The 17,208-nt window shown below is 43.1% G+C and overlaps 1 pseudogene across 1 annotated transcript; it reads left to right on the forward strand.

Moving 5' to 3' along the window:
* Nucleotides 1–2,126: 2,126 nt before the first annotated feature.
* LOC144284039 (actin-related protein 2/3 complex subunit 3-like) lies at nt 2,127–7,950 on the forward strand (annotated as a pseudogene). The gene is made up of 3 exons (XR_013352515.1): nt 2,127–2,444; nt 4,542–7,460; nt 7,499–7,950. The product of XR_013352515.1 is annotated as an actin-related protein 2/3 complex subunit 3-like (transcript).
* Nucleotides 7,951–17,208: the final 9,258 nt, after the last annotated feature.

Consider the following 17,208-nt stretch of genomic DNA (forward strand, 5'->3'; position numbering starts at 1 on the left):
AATAATCTCAGCAAGTTACAAACATGATGACAGAACAGTATGTATCTACAATTACCTCAGTTGGGTCGAGAAAGTTCTAAGTGCATCGCTGATGAACACCACCAAGGAGGTTCCCCATCCAGACTCTAGGAGCTCCTTCCACGGGCTCCTTTGCTGGCCCTCTCCTCATCTCCCTAACGTGACCACTTGGCTCACTCAGGGCCCAATCTGAGCCTTCTCTCTCCTCATCTTTCCCATGATTTCAAGCACTGTCCAGATGCCAAGCACATCGTGCACATGGATACCCAGGCTTTTTTCTGCTTTCCAGGCTGGCACACCCAACTGCCTCCAATTATTCTGCATCTCCACTTGGCTGTCTTTCAATATTCAAAAACGCTGGAGACAAAATGGAATTCTAAAGAAGTTCAAGTAACCCAAAGGAAGACCCAAAAAGAGTAACAGAAGAATGAGAAACTGGATCTCATACATTGCTGGTGGGAATGCAAAATGGTAGCCACAAGTTACCAGTACCAAATGGCCAGTCTGGAAAATAGTTTAGCAGTTTCTCATAAGACCAAACATGCACTTGCCTATGACCTTAGGCATTCATCCATGAGACATTAAAATTTATGTTCACACCAAAATCTACATGTGAAGGTTCATAGCAGCTTAATTCAAAATAGCGAAATACTAGAAACAACTCAATGTTCTTTTTTGGGTGAATGGTTGAATAAACTGGTACATTTACATAGTGGAATATTCTTCCATAATAAGAAGGAATGAACTAGGGATATGCACAAGTTGGATGGACCATAAGGGTGTTATGCTTAGTAAAAAGAAGTCAATCTCATGGGGCGCCTGGGTGGCTTAGTTGATAAGCATCTGCCTTCAGCTTAGGTCATAATTCCAGGTTCCTAGGATGGAGCCCCACATCAGGCTTCCTGCTCAACAGGGAGTCGGCTTCCCACACACACACACACACACACCCCACCCCACCCCCACACCTCTGTCCCTCCTCACTGCTCGTTCTCTTTCTTTTTCTCAAATAAATAAAAATCTTTTAAAAAAAAGTCAATCTCCAAAGGTTACATATCATTATACAACCTTCTCAAAGTAAAAGTACAGACATCGAGAAGAGATCAGTGGTTTCCAGGGCAAGGCATGAGGAGGGAGTGTAATACAAAAAGGCAGTTTAAGGGGGTTATTTTCTGATGACAGGACTGTTCTCCATCTTGACTGTGGTGGTGGACGTATGAGTCTGTTCTTGGGACAAAACTGCATAGAACTGCACACGAACCAACAGACACAAGCCAGATTTTGACACGGTGAGAACCGAATGTCTATAGTCCAATTATCAACCATGCAGCAGCATAGTTTCTATGTCCTAGAGCCATCGGGGATCCACCACAGGAAGATGCTTGGTGTGGGGTACACACAAGCTTTTGGGTACTATTCTTGCTACTTCCTATGAGTCTGTATTATTTCAATGTAAAAAGTTTTAAAAAATAAAAATATATCCTTTATAATTATTTTCTAATTGTGAGAGCAATTCAAGATTGTATTACTCAGGAGTCATTTGGTTGCACTAATTCAAGATGACTTATGCTAAAAAGGGGAGGGTGTCACAAGACCATAGGGCTGAGAGTCAAGGGCATCTTAGGAAGGGGCTAGAACTGGGGTCTCTATGGACTTTGAGGTCGAGGGCCATCTCTTGTCCTGTTTCTTTCTTAAATTCCTTAAAGATTTTATATATTTATCTTCCTGCAGAGATCCCGATGCAGGACTCGATCCCAGGACCCCAAGATCATGACCTGAGCAAAGGCAAATGTTCAACTGCTGAGCCACTGAGGTGCCCCGAGAAATGGCATTTTATTTTATTTTATTTTATTTTATTTTATTTTATTTTATTTTATTTTATTTATTATTATTTTTTTTGAAATGGCATTTTATTTTTTATTTTTTATTTTTTTTTATTTATTTACTTATGATAGTCACAGAGAGAGAGAGAGGCAGAGACACAGGCAGAGGGAGAAGCAGGCTCCATGCATCGGGAGCCTGATATGGGATTCGATCCCGGGTCTCCAGGATCGCGCCCTGGGCCAAAGGCAGGCGCCAAACCGCTGCGCCACCCAGGGATCCCTGAAATGGCATTTTAAATGGCCCATGAGCATCTTATTATCTGGCCATGGCAATGAGTTTCATTTGGCCTTTGGGCTGTTACCAGTGCTTCACCCAGATGCCCATGGGTCTGGTTATGGGTCTGCTGCCAAGTGCCATGTCATCACTCTGCGTGTGGCTATTTGCTGCCTGTCTATCTCTCTCCTTTCCCGTGACCTCCTTGGGTGCTTCATCTCTGAAGCACCAGCTCCGAGCACAAGAGTATTGCAAAAGAAAAGAAAGAAAGAAACAAAAGGAAAAAGAAAGAATGACAAGCCAGCCAAGTGAAGGCTGAGTACTGGTACGAGGTAAGGAATCCCTCTCATCTCTGGTGAATGCCAGGGATGCCAATGAATGTACCCTCGAGGGGAAATCAGTAGGACCAGTGTTGGGAAGACAGTGAGTTCTCATTGAATCGCAGGTATATCAGCTGTCCATGTTGGCGACAGTTGGGAATTGGGGAAAGGATGTTGGGTTTGGGCAGGGTGTGGTCATGAAGCCCGGGACTTAGAAGGAAGTGGAGGCTCCAACGACCCTCAGTCAGCAGTCAGGTTGTGTCGGGGCCCATCTGGAATCAACGCAGGTGGAGTTGGGGAGTCCCAGGTTGGGGAGGAGGCAGCCGGCTACAGTTGGGCAAGGGTTGGGCTTTGAGCGCCCACACACGGGTGTGATTCTTGGCTCTTATACTTCCTGGGTTTTAACAGCAAGTCACATAATATCTCGGCATCTTCCAGTTCCTGCTGCAAGATGGGAACACTAGGGTCCTTAAGGGGGTCACCCGGGTTTCTAATCTTTGCAATCCTGTAAAGATTAATGTCTCCCCTTTCTCAGTAGCCACGATTGCCAAAGATCTTGTCCACCCATCCATAGAGGGAGGAAAAAAGAGAGGAATGCATACCCAAAAAATTGTCGAGTTCTCACTCAAGGAAAGTCTAAGATTACCGTGGAGAGACATAAAAAGAATCACCAGAAGGAGACAGGTGTGCACTTGGGACTGAAGATGCCCCTTTGCCAAGACTAATACATCTGTCACATTCACCTCTAATTTCTACAAATACTTCATTGTTCACTGTTTAATAAATCCATGTCTTGGAAAAACCTGATTCACCTGGGGAAATCTTATCCAGGAAACTGTTTTTATATTGCAAGATTCATGATCAAGTAAAACAAGTGAAAGGGGCACCTGGGTGGCTCAGCTGGTTGAGCATCTGCTTTCGGCTCAGGCCATAATCCCAGGAGTCCTGCATTGGGCTCCCTGGTCAGTGGGGACCCTGCTTCTCCCTTTCCCTCTGCATGCTGATCCCCTGCTTGTGCTCTTTCTCTCTGTGTCAAATAAATGAATAAAATCTTAAAAAAAAAAAAAAAAGTGAAAATTTGTTTCCAGGGCCTCAGAAATTTTAAGCTGGCAGCAAATTCTCATTGGCTTTATTTTGAGAGGGCCACATTACCTAGGCCCCTTGTTCTGTTAACCTTTCCCTCTGTTAATGTTTGGCTCCTTCATTCCTGAACCCATTTCCACCTCAAACTGCACTTTAGGCTTTCGGGTTAAGTCTCTTTCCAGTTGTTCCATTCTCCAAGTAAGCTGAGGGGCTTCCTGGGCCATCCCCCCCTCACGCCCCCCGGCACAGAACTCTGCCTTTGTGCGAGCTAGCAAGTCTGCCGACTTGTGCGGCCGCTGTCTGCCCAGTTGCTGGGCCTCCCACCCCCATGCAGGTAGGATTTACAAACGCCCCAAAACCTGGAGGTGGGAGAGAATACTGCTTCCCCAGAGACCCCTTTTCTCTGGCTTTTTGGTCCCTCGTTTCCTGGCACTGAATGTTGACTTTGCCTTTTATTTCCCGTCACTGAGGAGAAAAAAAAATTAAATAAGCCAGATTTTTTTCTTGCATTAGCACATTCCGGTTGGATTCCCACACTCTGCCTGGCCCCTTCCACTTGTATGGCCAAATACTAGACTCTCTCCCAACCAAACACTGCCACTTCAGAAAGCTCAATTTCAAACACAACTTTTTTTTTTTTTTAAGATGTATTTATTTGGGAGAGAGGGAGAGAGAGGATCCCTAGCAGACTTCTCCCTGAGCATGCAGTCTGATGCAGGGCTCGATCCCAGGACCCTAAGATCATGATCTGAGCCAAAATCAAGAATTAGACGCTCAGTCGACTGCACCACCCAGGTGCCTCTCAAACACACCTTCCACCCTCACAGCTCACCTGCTCTATGCTCCCGGGTCCATGGCTCTCCTCCCTAAATGGACTTCCAATCCACAGCCCTACATCTTTCCACCTGCCAGCATCCTCCTGGCTCCCACTCCTGCCTCACTCCTGCCTCACCAAGCCCACATTTCACTGTAACTGCTTCTTCAGGAACACCCTAAACCTCCCTTTCTCATTTTTCCCTCTGGCAGAACCTTAACTCTGGCCAAACCCAACCACCCCCTTGGCCTACATCTGCCCAAGTTGCTGCTTATCACTGGAGAGACCACAGGACACACTCCACCTGCGTTGATTCCAGATGGGCCCCGACACAACCTGACTGCTGACTGAGGGTCGTTGGAGCCTCCACTTCCTTCTAAGTCCCGGGCTTCATGACCACACCCTGCCCAAACCCAACATCCTTTCCCCAATTCCCAACTGTCGCCAACATGGACAGCTGATATACCTGCGACTCAATGAGAACTCACTGTCTTCCCAACACTGGTCCTACTGATTTCCGCTCGAGGGTACCAAGAAACATTGCCCTCCCTGCTATTATATGACTGGCCCACCTCTGCTCCCATGTGAAGCCACTCCCTCCTCAAGCAAGGGAAACTCCATTCCCTAGAGGCTCAAGGACTTCACACTTCAGGTGGAACCACTTCTTTCCTGCATGGTCAGCTTGCCCCTGCTGCTAGGCTTTGCTGGACACCACCTGCATACCAGCATGCCGCCATTCCACACACATCTTTTTAACTGTTCCTGTCCCCTACATCTGTGCTCCCTTCCAAGTTTCATAGAAAAAGATGTCTCTACTTACTGTTTTCATAGTTTCACTGTCCTCACTCTGTCTTCAGCCCAACATGCTGTTGCCCTACTGCTTCATGGAAGAGATTTTAAAGTTGCCCACTATTTCCACATCCCCAATGCCAAAAAGTCAATCTGTCCTCCATCACCAAGCTAGTCAACCAGGTGAAATTAGTCAATCTCCATAACTACTAGCAGTGTGCCATGTTGTTGATACCTTCTTCACTAGAACAATGCCTCTCTAGATAGGAAATGTAGCTCACACCCGTGTTCTCTCCTCTCTCAGTCCTCCCAATGCTGGGACCCCAAAGTTCTATCCTCAACAGCCTTCTTGTCCATCCAGACTCTTTCTCTAGGTAACTACACTGGGTAGAGCAGTGTCCCCACATGTCTACCTGGAACCTGGGATTGTGGCCTTATTTGGAAATAGAGTCTTTGCAAATGCAATCATGCTAAGGTGAAACCATACAGAAGTAGGCTGGGCCCCAATCCAATGTCTGGGGTCCGCATAAGGAGAGGGAGATTGGGATGCAACCATGAGGAAGAATGCCATCTGGCGCCAATGGGAATCACTAATGGTAATGCAGCTAGCTATAAGCCAAAGAACACCAGTAACACAAAAAATTGGCCAGAAGCTGGAAGAGGCCAGGAAGGATTCTGCAGTAGACCTTTCAGCAGAAGCATGGCCCTGCTGACAGCTCAATTTCAGACTTATGGTCTCTAGAATGGTAAGTGGCTTCTGTTGTCTGAAGCCATCCAGTTTGTGGCACTTTGGTACAGCAGCCCTAGGAAGTGAATACAGCAATCCTAGCCAGTTCCATGACTTCATCTACCATTTCTGCATGGATGGTTCTGAAATGTCTAACTCTAATACTAGCATGGGATCTGAGTCCCATGAAGGGTTATCTGACTATTTGCTGGGAGTCACCTATTGGGCGACAAAAGGCATCTCAAACGTAACATGGCAGAGACAGAACTATAGAATGCTTCCAGATATGCTCCCCACGTCTTCTCCCTACTAAATAAATGAAACCCATACAATTTCTCAGCCAAAACTTACTAACGTCTCTCATATCTTAGCTTTACCACCTTTAGCTAAACCTTAATCCTTAGTAATTAATAACCCTTAGTCATAAATATTTTTTTTCTTAGTCATAAATCTTAATAAAGTTTATGAAAATAATAACCATCTCCTGCATATTAACCAACATCCTTGACATGGACCATCATCCCTGACCTGGACCACCATCTCTGACCTGGACCATCATCCCTGGTCTGGACCATCACCTCTAACCTGGACCATCATCCCTCATCTGGACCATCTTCCCTGGCTTGGACCATCATCCCTCCCCTGGACCATTTCCTGTGTCCCAGCTACTGCTCTTATCCTGCATATATAGGGCACCCACAGCAGATGCTGGGGCAATTGATTTACAGAATTTTGCTGCACTCAATACTCTTACAGTAAAAGGCAAACTCTTGATGAAGGATGTCAGACCACGTACTGCTACTTCCTGCCCTTCCCACTATTACACTGTTTCTTGACAAGACAAAGCTGGTTCCAACGTTGGGGCCCGGGTATTTGGTCTTTATTCTGCTTTGAATGCTTCCCCCAGGTCATTGCCAGCTCCCTCCTCCTCATTGGTCAAGTGTCTTCAGAGAGGCTCTGCAGCTGAAGCAGCCACTCTGTGCCATGTTGCTGTTTTGTCTTCCTCATAGCCCCTGGCTGCATCTGAAATGGTCTTCTTTACTTACCTACTTACTTCCGTCACCCTCCCTCTACTGGAATGATGCTTCTTGAGGACAGAGACTGAGCCTTGTTCCTATGGCCTCTTTGCTCCCTTGACCAGGGCCTGAGCCCTGTTAAATAGAAGGTTCTCAACACTTATTTGTTCACTGATGGACAAAGTCCATTATGAACACATACTATGGAACTGGACTTACTCTCTGAACCTACTGTTCCATCTGAGGAACAATAAGGAAAAAATTCCACTTATACACGGTTTTCCCTTGAACCATGACCATGACCTTCAAAAAAAAAAGTGCTTCCTGGCCGCTGGACAGGAAGCGCCGAGCTCTAAACCCAGCCTTGTCTGACTTGAAACCTGGTCGCTGCCAAGATGCTGGTTTACCACTCTTCTCTCATGGACCCTGACACCAAACTCATTGGAAACATGGCATTGTTGCCTATCAGAAGTCAATTCAAAGGACCCGCCCCTAGAGAGACAAAAGATACAGATATTGTGGATGAAGCCATCTATTACTTCAAGGCCAATATCTTCTTCAAAAACTATGAGATTAAGAATGAAGCTGATAGAACCTTGATATATATATATATATATATATATATATATATATATATATATATATAACACTCTACATTTCTGAGTGTCTAAAGAAACTCCAAAAGTGTAATTCCAAAAGCCAAGGTGAAAAAGAAATGTATACACTTGGAATCACTAATTTCCCCATTCCTGGAGAGCCTGGTTTTCCACTTAATGCAATTTATGCCAAACCTGCAAACAAACAGGAAGATGATGAGGGCCTACTTACAGCAGCTGAGACAAGAGACTGGACTGAGACTTTGTGAGAAAGTTTTTGACCCTCAGAATGATAAGCCAAGCAAGTGGTGGACTTGCTTTGTGAAGCGACAGTTCATGAACAAGAGTCTTTTAGGACCTGGACAGTGAAAGGAGCCTGGGCAGACACTTTCTACAGCTGTGGGTAGTGTTTTACAGCAAGATGTACACAGTTCTTTACCTTTATTTGATAAAGTTTTATACAGAAGAAAAAAGAGACTGTGTCTTCACTTGAAAAGTTCTTTATCAAGAATTTGGTTGGGGGAGGGAAGAATGGGTTGTTGAAGGGTGATTTGAAATTTTCTGCAGTATTAAGCTGGTGCTTACTAAGTAATAATAAAGAAATTTCTAACATTCCATGTCAAAAAAAAAAAAAAAGGTGCTTCCTCTGAGAGCCTCTGACACCAACAAGATAAAATCTAGGATCTGTATGCAGTCAAGGGCATCCCTGACACATCTGGTGGCCAGCTCTGCCCACACCACATGCAGCCCATCCCTTGCCCACAGCATTAGGGACGGATGACGAATGCCTTACCAAGGTTAATTCTCACTCTGTGGATAGACTCTCTCTCCTGGGTCACTACTTAGAATTCACAGAGTGCTTAATGTTTACTCAGTGCTCTGTTCTATTTTACTGAAGGTAGAGCAAACATACATGTGTAGATAAAAATATTGCATCAGGAAACCCTGGATTTATTCCCAGGTTTGCTTCTGGCTTACATGGTTGCTATAAAGGTCATCTGATTTTTCGATGCACAGAGAGTAAAACTTGCCTTTGTTTTACTGCACAGGCAGGTTGTAAAATCAGGTGAGACTGTGAAATGTCTCCGGTACTTACAATAATAGGATGTACTGTTCATTCCCTGTAGCGTCTCACCAAAGATGTCACCACCACTACAACCACTTTATAGAAAACGATGGCGACTGTAATTTGATTTAAGCCTGGAGTGCCCATGGGCATGCCACTGGCAAGTGTGGGGCTTATTTTTGTGTTGACCAGGAAGGCTTTTGAGGGTAAATAGGGCCTGAGGAGTCCCTGACTCTGGCAATGCATTGTCAGCTGTCCACACTCAAGTACTGAGAGCTCGTCTTTAAGCACCCCTCTTCCTTAACAAGTCCTGTGTGCTTATGTTTCTGCACAAGTCCCCCTTTGTCCCTTCCTTTTCATTTCATACCATTATTCTCTTGCTGCTACCTGGACCTCTGAGGTTGTCTCTTCAACAGATCCCCTAACTACCTTCTCTATATTCTGCTTGTTACCAGATCAGTAATCCCCAAATATTGCTTGGCATGTTCCTCTCTGCTCCACAACTTTCTATGGCTCCCCATGGCTTAAAGAGTAAAATCCACACTCCTTAGGGAGGACCATAATCTGGAAATAAGATTATCTTCCCTACTATATCACTTCCCATTTCTCCCTCTTGGATACCCCTCTACCTTTTACACACCTTTGCTCCCTGTGTTACAGTTTTCCTGTCTTCTCGATGGCTCTCTTAAGCTCCACCTGGATGATACTGGTCCCATCTACACCTCAAGATCCAGCCAAGAGCAACCACCTCCCTTCTCAGCTCTGAAAATACCTGAGTCCCTACAGCTCGTTTCACACTCAGACAGGCACTGCCTCCAGCTGTATGTGCACACACATGTGTGTGTGTCTATCTTTGTGCATGTGTGTGCACACGTGTTTTCTCTCTACCAAGACTAGAGCTCTTTAAAAGGAGATATGGTGCCTTACACATGATTTCATCAATTCTAAGACACACCTCTTTTGGCACTATAACAACTCTGAAATTGGGATACACTTTAAGAATTGATATATATCATAGTTTTCAGGGTGTTTCTTGGAAATACATAAAATAACGGTGTGCCATACAATCAACTGTATCTTAAGTTCAATAAAAGGAGATGCTTCTTTAGATTCCCTGCAGTTCTTAGAACAGGTCTTGCACAGAGAAGGTGATTTTTGAAAGTCTTATTATTGATGAATGGATGTGCCTTCAGATGACCAGAACTGAAGCAGCTTCTGGATGTGAAAGCCCACACCATAGACATAGTTCTATTCTCTTCCATTCTTCCTGAAGCAAAACCCAAAATGATTACTTGCTTAAATGGGAAAAAGGAAATGGGATGTTGGGGGTTGAATTATGTCCCCCCGAAAAAGATGTGAAGTTTCAAATTGTATGTCAAATTGTATGTCAAATTGTGACTTTATTTGGAAATAGGGTCATTGTAGATGTAACTAGTTAAGATGAAGTTATCCTGGAGTAGGGTGGACCCCTGATCCCATCTCACTGGGGTCTGTATAGGAAGATGGCCCATGTGAAAACAGAGGCACACAGAGGGGACATCATGTGAGGACAGACCGGGATGATGCATCTATGAGCCAAAGAATGCCAGAGATTGTCAGCAGAGCACAAGGAGCTGGAAAGAGGCAAGGAAAGATTTCTCTATAGGTTCAGAGAGAGCATAGCCCTGCTTATATGCTGATTTTGGACCTCAAGACTTCACAACTATGAAATAATGCATTTCTGTTATTTTCAACCACCCAGTTCATGCTGATTTGTTACAGCTGTCCTAGGAAACTAATACACAGAGGTACTGAAAAGCATAGGTTAATGCCTTAAAATACCCTCCTCCACAAATCATGAACAAACAAAATGACTCTAGAAGAGTCACTAGTGATTGATTAGAGGGAGACTTGATTTGGAGAGGTAAGGGATGAGTAAAAGAACAATAATGGATCAGGGAAGGAATAGAGACAGCTTTTGGGGACAGAAGAGGGGGTATAAGAGAGGTGGTGAGGCTGAAATGCTTAGGGTGGGGCTTGAATGCTTTGGGCCTTTAAGTTGGTTTAGGTAATGGGGAACCATTAAGTTTTAAAGCTGGGAACTGTTATAGTAAAGAAGATTTTTTAAAAATGTACTGGAAAAAAATTAGAACGCTGAAATTTGGACCAGGTTCAAATTCTAGTTTCTCTACTTACTAATTGTATAACTTAAAGCAGATTAGTGGGATCCCTGGGTGGCTCAGCGGGTTAGCGCCTACCTTCGGCCCAGGGCGTGATCCTGGAGTCCCGGGATCGAGTCCCACATCAGGCTCCCTGTATGGAGCCTGCTTCTCCCTCTGCCTGTGTCTCTGCCTCTCTCTCTCTCTGTCTCTCATGAATAAATAAATAAATTCTTGAAAAAAAATAAAGCAGATTAGTTAACCTCCCTGAGAGTTCATCCTTCTTGGGCCATAAAAAGAAGGTATCAGGAGAAATCTTAGGAGATGCACAGTAGGGGTTCACAGCATCATTTCTGTCCTCCTGATTCCTCAAATAAAAATAACACAACTAGATAGAAAAAAACAAAAACTCATGCACCACATGTACAAGATAATTAGCTGTGAAGACATCTCCATTAACTTCAAAATAAAAGCAGGTGGGACAAACCACTAAAGCCATGAGACCCACATAGTATTAGCATCTGTGGGAAGAACTCAGGGAAGTCACGGGGCATCTAACAGAACAACAAGTGGAAGCCAGACCAATCTGCCGACAACACATGAAACAAGGAGTGAAACAATATATATATATATATTGTGTGTGTATATATATATATATATAAAAGCTAAAAAGTTCCCTGCCTGATTGAGATCCCATACGATGAGACTGCTTGGAGTAAGATCAAGATTGAGGAGAATGAGGATAACAGAAGTGAAGAAAAGAGAATGTCGAGATAACTGAGAACCAAGCCAGTAAATGTCATCAAGCAAGCTGCTACATGAAAACAACAGAAGGATCTTTGTTAAGCTTGAAAAAAACAAAAAGCTATTAGAACGAAGCCTTCTTATAAAAGTTCAGGAAAACTAATTCATATAAAAATTAATAGCACAAAATATCAAGGTCAAATCTCATACAAAGTTACTATTTAGAAAAGGATGAAGAGAAGTAGAATGATATACAATCCACATAAACAATGAAAGCATGCTGGAAAGACATGCTCAATGAACAGGGCAAAACTATAATGGACCATGTTCATTTTCTATTGTGGCATAATGAATTATGAGCTTAGTAGCTGAAAAGATATTTATTATCTTGCAGTTTCCATGGGCCAGGAGTTCAAGCACAGGTTAGCCGGATCCCCTGCTTGGAGTCTCCTGAAGCAGAAATCAAGGTGTTAGCTGGGCTCCGATCTTACCTGAGGGTTGGGGTCCTGAATGCTTCCAAGCTCACTGGTGTTGGCTGGGTTCAATTCCTTGTGGTTGTAGGACTCAGACCCTCAGCTGCTACAGGCCATCTATTGTCTCCAGTGACATGGCCCTCTCCACAACTTGAGGCAGCTTGCATTTTCAAGGCCAACAGGACAGTGTCCCTGCTGCTTTGAATTTCTCTGACTTTTCTCTCTCTGACCATTAGACTCTCATTTAAACAAGTCTCCTGATTAGGTCAGGCTCATCTAGGATGCTCTGCCTTAATTAACTTAAAACCAACTGATTAGGAATCTTAATTACAACTGAAAAAACCCCTGATGTTTGCCACAAAATGCAGGTTAATCATGGGAATGATATCCCTTATATTCACAAGTCTTGCCCATGACCAAGGGAAGGGGATTATACATGGATGTACAACCAGGTTGGCTGGACTCTTAGAGGCTACCTTAGAAGGTATTTCAGAAAAAGCTAAGAGACATGAAGAAAATGACACAAGATGAAAAAAAAAAAAAAAAAAAAACCAGCCTAAGTCAAAATCAGAAAAATCTCAGAATTGTATTGACAGAAATAAAAAAGAATTAGGAATGGAAGGAACAAATCTTAGAAGTGAATAATGAACTAGAAGGAACATAAGAACAAAGAAACACAGCAGACGTTGACAAGTACAAGGGAAGGGGAGAGAAAATGCCCAGAATCCAGCAAGGATAAGGAAAAAAGTAAATGGTAAATGTATTTGAGAGTGTAAAAATATTGAATAGACAAAGAATATTCAACACATGGGAACAGGAGTCCCTGATGTAGAAAACCGAAAGCAAGGGATCAGACCAGGTACAAACAACTATAACTCAAGAGAATGTTTCTCAAATTTCAAACATTTAAAACTACTTATTAAAAGAGAACACATTGTAACTTCTGGGAATATTTATCCATGAAGCTCAACCCAAAGCTCAACCAAAGTACAGGACTTAGGGAAAAAGAGAAAATATACTTCGAATATCCGGATAAAAAGAGAAAGTGGTTTGTAAAGAATATCATCGAGCTTTTCAACAGCAATGCTTCATGCCACAAGAGCAACATATTTGAGGGACTCAAGGAAAGATGGGAACCATGGATTTCAAAACAGTAAAATATTTTTCAATATAAAGAGCACACATTCTGGTGAGCATGAAGAACTCAGAAAATAAGTATTGCCATGAGCTCCTCCTGAGGAATCCAGTAGAGAATGAACTTCAGAAAACTAAATGTCTGCAAACATCAACACAAGGATGGTTGCTCAGCATTAAATACATAGTTACATGTAAAACTAAGAGATGGTTTAAAAGCAGAGATTATAGTACGTGATGACTATGTGGTCTGATGACATAAATCATAACAAAATAAATAAAATAAATCATAACAAAGGGAGAATGGGGATAGCATAGGCAAATAAGCTTGTTTTCAATCATAATTAATGTGCTAGGATTAGTATTGTTGCTCTGAAACTGTAGTATGTGCAATGTGGGATGAAGCAAGCTATGGGATATTTTATTTCTATCTTTCCCCATATCATTGAGAACTAAGAATCTCAGTGGGAAAGAAAGAAGAAACAGATGAAACAGTGGTTAAGTAAAAACCTGTGTTCTCAATTTGAATAGAAAAATTATCTATGAACTCAAGATAGATAGTAGATAGATATCTTCATAAATAGATACATGTTGATAAATCTGTAAAATTTCATAAGTATATGTATACATATATGAACAAAAGGTATATCACTTTGGTTGTAGTATGTAACATTTGGATGTACTATGGATAATCATTGCATTCTGGTTGGTCATTATTTCCACATTTTTGTTTCTCTCCCTATATATATTTATTTTTTTATACATATCCATAGCCTTCAGGTTATACTCTGAAAATATCATTCTCTATTGGGATGCGTGGGTGGCTCAGTTGGTCAAGCATCCGACTCTTGATTTTGGCTCAGGTCATGATCTCAAGATTGTGAAATTGAGCCCTGCCATGGGCTCCATGCTGAGCATGGAGCCTGCTTAAGATTCTCTCTCTCCCTCTGCCCCTTCCCCCTCATGCTCATGCTCTCTCTTTAAAAAAAAAAAAAAAAATCATTCTCCATTGAAAGAAACCAGAGATCTAGGAGAGATGGCTGATTCTGGATTGGAGGTAGGAAATGTCCTAGAAAAGTCTAGAATATCTCGAGATACCAAATAGCAAAGAACTACCAAAGACTATTATGGCCATGTCCAAATGATTCAGGAGGTCCTGAATGGCCAAAGGTGGGACAATTTGAGACTCAATAAAGACAGAAATTTCAGTGGATTGAAATATGCTGAATATGTTTAAGTCTATAAATTTATGATGATATTTGAATAAAAACTAACTGATCACCTTCTGAGGATGATGGGCAACCAATTCATAATCTTGAAAACAGAGTAAACAAAAGCAAAGGAAGGGCATTTACTGTTTTTCCTATATAAACAGCACCGTTGGGCAACCAAATAGTAGATGAAGGGATGGATCACCTTGTAAGGTATTATAACTTATAAAAATTTTTAAACTGCAGAATTCAAATACCACCAGCTTGCAACTCCAAATGAATTAGTTAATGGAGGTGAGACCTGAACATCATTTGCTGCTAAATTGAAACAGAACAAAAACCATGTACTTCCTGAAAAAAGGGCAAGTCACTTACAGTGTTTGCCACAGGAAGGAATCTTAGCCTGACTAAGCTGTGGGATTCAGCTGCCAATTCACAGCACATCCAGAAGATGGAGGAAAATGTTCAACTGTGCCGTTAGTACATAGTTAGCAAAGTCCTGCCTTAGGAAACTTTGTGGGTCAAAAGGCCAGAGTTCAACAGATACATTATAAGTAAAAGAAATGGATGGAGAATCCATTAGTTTTTGATTGCTGCTATAATAAATTATGATAAATATGGTGGCTTAAAACAACAGAAAGTTATTATTTCAGTGTTCAGGAGAAGTCTAAAATGAGTTTTATGAGCAGGGCTGTATGTCCTCTGGAAGCTTAAAGTGAGAATCCGTTTCCTTCTCTTCCCACCTTCTGGAGCATTCCCCTGGCTCATGGCCTGTTGGTCTGCTAATGAGATGACTGGTGGGGGCTCCTGGATGGCTTCAGGATGACGATGGTCATCAGAAAGACCAAGGGTTGGAACTTCAGTCCCACCGCCCCCTAGCCTCTCACCTCCAGGAACAAGATGGGGCTGGAGAGTAAATCAATCACTAATGGCCAATGACTTACTCCATCAGCCCTATATAATGAAACTTCCATAAACACCTTTAAGTAGGGAGATCTGGGAAGCTTCTGAGTTGGACGGTACATCAAGGGCATGCATGGAGAGGACTTGGGGGTTCCGTATACCAACACCCTCCACATATATCTTGCCCTATGCACCGCTTTCATTTGTATTTGGCTGCTCCTATGTTGTATCCTTTATGACAAACTGCTCAGTGTATGTAGAGTGTTTTGCTGAGTTCTGTGAGCCATTCTAGAAAATATTTAACCCAAGGAGGGAGTTGTGGGAACTTTAGAGTGGGTTGGTCAGAAGAATGAGAGCAGCCTGGAACTTGTGCATGGTGTCTGAGGTGGGACTGAAACTTTGACCCATGTGGTCTGCGCGAATTCTAAGCTGTTAATGTCAGAATTGAATTGAGTTGGGCAGCCTGGGTGGCTCAGCGGTTTAGCGCCACCTTTGGCCCAGGGTGTGATCCTGGAGACCTGGGATGGAGTCCCACGTGGGGTTCCCAGCATGGAGCCTGTTTCTCCCTCTGCCTCTCTCTCTGTGTGTCTCTCATGAATAAATAAATTTTTAAAAATCTTAAAAAAAAAAAGAAAACATTAAAAAAAAAAAAGAATTGAATTGAGTTGGAGGACACCCACCCAGTATCTGGGGAATTAGAGAATTGGTTGGTGTCAAAAGATCCTATACATCTGGGGTCAGAGTGTTCTGTGGGTAGAAACAGATCATGCTATACACCTCGTTTGAAAGACCTGGCTTTGGGTCTGTAGGCCAAGCATTCATTGCAAATATCAAGTCCCAGAATTAGAACGATGTGGCCATGCCCTCACAGGCCATGCTGGACATCCGAGGTCTCTCATGCAGGGTGCCTGCCCACTAGAACTTCTGGCTCAGGGGCCCAGAGCAAGAAGAATGTTCCCTCTTGTCAGCTGGCTCCCATAGGGAAGGGCAGGTAGAAAGAGCTGAGCTCATGGGTCAGGTAACCTACTTCCTTTGTAGGGAGCAAGAAGATGAGGCAAGAGGTCACTGTGCTGAAGAATCCCTCCTTGCAAAGCCCAGAGGACTAGGAAAGAAGTGAGGCCTCACTAACAAACCACCTACATCACAGGGCTAGTGTGATGATGAAATAAAATAACTTTGAAAGTGCTTCCAACTACCTAGAACAAGTTGACAGTAAAGTTACATTATAAAATGTTATTTACAAGACAAGTGGTGGCTATATGTAAAATGGGCTTCTTTCTGCCCTGTTTCCCATGCTCTGTCTCACAAGTGTGGGAGGAAATGTCGAGAGTGAGCCAGGTCTAGCAAAAGCACACCCATCCTTGATTTCTTAGCGTATGGGAGCACCCATGGACAGCCCATCGTTCCATTAAGAACAATTTAAACATTAGACAGTCTGTAATGATCCTGAGAATAGATATTACCCCGGAACATCGCAAAATAAACCTGATCCCTTTTCCCTTGGGTAGGTGCCCAAGCAAGAGGCAGTTCTCAGATTTTCTCCAGTCCACCACTCTGCTCTTTCTGAAAGGGTGAAGTAACAATCAGATTTCTCAAAATGTGGAATATAAGCACCCTCGCTGGTGGGTGGTGTTGCTAGGCAGCAGAAGCAATGCCTGGTGCAGCCTGGCCTGTGTATCTTCCTTCTCTTCCTCCCCTTCCTCCTCCTTCCTTCCGGCCCCTTTCTTCCTTTCCTCCTGCTACAGGGAATACTAATAATTGTAGCTAGCAGTTTGGGTGTTTTCTATGTACCGGATACTGTTGTAAGTGTTTTATATGAATTAACTCATTTATTCCTCATCCCAGGCCTAGGAGGTAGACACTACTATTACCTCTGCTTTCTAAATGAGACCCCAGGAAACTTGCCCATGGTCATATGATTAGTTAAATGGTCAAGCTAAGATTCAAGCCCAAGCTCTGGAAGTTTGGCTCCAAAATATGTGTGTTTCAACACCACTTTGATTGTACGTCTTGTCCTGGCACAATCAAGATTTAGGGCTGGGTCTTGGAGAGGTGACATGGAGGGCTTCGTGGCCTACTTTC

Source organism: Canis aureus, chromosome 15, assembly GCF_053574225.1.
Source record: "Canis aureus isolate CA01 chromosome 15, VMU_Caureus_v.1.0, whole genome shotgun sequence".
Taxonomy (NCBI): Eukaryota; Metazoa; Chordata; class Mammalia; order Carnivora; family Canidae; genus Canis; species Canis aureus.